The sequence below is a fragment of the Lepidochelys kempii genome, chromosome 8, assembly GCF_965140265.1.
Source record: "Lepidochelys kempii isolate rLepKem1 chromosome 8, rLepKem1.hap2, whole genome shotgun sequence".
In the NCBI taxonomy this organism is placed as follows: Eukaryota; Metazoa; Chordata; order Testudines; family Cheloniidae; genus Lepidochelys; species Lepidochelys kempii.
Window position 1 is genome coordinate 61,429,807 of NC_133263.1, and position 2,323 is coordinate 61,432,129.

The window sequence follows — 2,323 nt, forward strand, 5'->3', positions numbered from 1 at the left end:
TGGAAGAAACTGTACTCTGCGATCATGAGAAAACAGATAAATGTGCCAGAGGAGATCTGCTACCACTTCAACTGTTTAATTTCCCCAAGATTCAAACCCAATGTAACAAGTGAAACATGATAACATGATTTTTTTTTAAAGTAGTGGCAGTAAATGTGTGATTGTGATGTTTGCTTGAAGTTTTGTTACTGTTATTATTATGGTTTGTTTTCAGATACCAAGAGAAAATAAATATTAATTCTTCTCCCACTACTATAATGATGCTGTGGTATTTGACTTGTTAGCATTTTGTTTTGTACTACATTAGTTGTGATGTGTTTTACTATTATTGATGCCACCTTTAATTTTAAAGGAACAGTGCCAAGAAGCTTGCTAAGCCTCAAATTTGTCCCACTTTTCGCCTTCTATCCAGGTCTCAAAACATTTTCTGATCTCTGTTACATTTGTGACATACATACACAAGTTAGATAAAAGCATAAGCTACTCTTGCTGGAAGGTTGTTGTGGAGGATGGTAAGCCTTGAACATGGGCCCACAAGTCCCCAGGCAGTGCTCAGAATGTGGCCGCCACAGCTCACCAAATGGCTGGAGAAGCCGGGGCTAGCAAAGCTTTAGTTCACAAAGAATCTCATCCACTGGGGGAGATGTCCAGCCCCACCAATTGGCTGGGCACACAACTTAAGCCAGAAAGAAGTACAGGAAGTTGTCTGAGCAACTAGATGAATTCCTGGCTGGCTACTACTACAGGCCCTACCTACTTGTCTGACTTCTGTTTCCTGCCTCCCTTCCTGTTCCTGCCCTCCTTGTTCCAGACCCCCGTCTGTTCTCAGTTCCTGTTTCCTGCCTCGCTCCAGGTCCCTACTTTTATGCTGAACCCCTGACACTGACTCTGACCCTGGGCTTGACTCCTGACTCTTGGCTTGACTCCAGACTCTGACTTCGGTTCTGACCTTTGGCTTGGCACCTGACGCTGACCCCAGTGCTGGTTCCAGACTCCTGACTCTAACCCTTAGACTACCCACAGCCTGGTCCCTACAGTTGCAACATTACACCATTTTATTTCTTACAATTCAGAATAATACATAAGAACCCCCAAACACACACACAGAGAAAGCAGGTTGTTCCTTAAGACAGAGAGGCACAACTCATCTCATCTTACTCTTCTTTCTAGGCTGCTGGTCTTCAAATTGAGTCTGCTTGGCCCAAATCTTACACTTCCTTACAGAACTCCTTCGTCTGCAAGCAGGACCAGGAAACCGCCCTGAGCATTTAAAGTGACAGATCATAATTTTAATGCAGTTGTCAATACACCACACTCTCTAATCCAGGATCAGTGCTTGGAAATACGTAGAGGTTCCAAAAGCATTTGTACTTGTCTCCCAAAGTGGTTCTAACACTGGGACATCTCATTAAGCACTATAACTAGCAAACTAATAGTTCAGTCATTGTGAACAACAATGTTTTTTAAAAAAATTGTAGGTTGTTGCAGTACGACAATATAGTTAATGGCAAGTATGCTACACCAGGCTCTATTCACAGCCCAAACTACGTACTTGTGATGTATAAATGAGATGCTGCTCAATCGATGGTGTAAATCAGCATATGATCATCCATCTTTTGTGTGTGCTTTGATCAGCAGTGAAAGAGCAATATTGACATTAAATTACCATTAAGTTTCTTATAAGGTTTTGACAACATCCAGTTTTGCTTGCTTGTGTGGATTTTGTAATACTTGCTTACAAAAATCTAAGGATTTATTGGAACGCTGCCATTGTCTAAGCAGCAATACCTGTCCTTATTACACATGGTGATTCCAGTCAGATAGACTACGTCAGAAAGAACCTACTTTCTTGGTAATGGCCAAATTTTAAAAAGTGACTAATGATTTTAAGAAAATCAGTTTTTGAGTGCCCAGCTTGAAACACCTTAAAGGGGCCTGACTTTTTTAGGTTTCAGAGTAGCAGCCATGTTAGTCTGTATTCGCAAAAAGAAAAGGAGTACTAATGGCACCTTAGAGACTAACCAATTTATTTGAGCATAAGCTTTCATGAGCTACAGCTCACTTCATCGAATGCTCAAATAAATTGGTTAGTCTCTAAGGTGCCACTAGTACTCCTTTTCTTTTGACTTTTTTAGAATTTTGTCAGGCCCCATGCTCTGAAAATCGGGCCTCTTTCTGGAGTGTCTCCATTGATATACCCAAAATTATTGGTCACTTTTGAAAATCTTGTCTAACATGAACAGCTCCCAATAAAAAGAACTACACCATAGTTAACAATCAGCATTTCTTCAGAATATTATACAGTCCTTCGTAGTTTAACAGA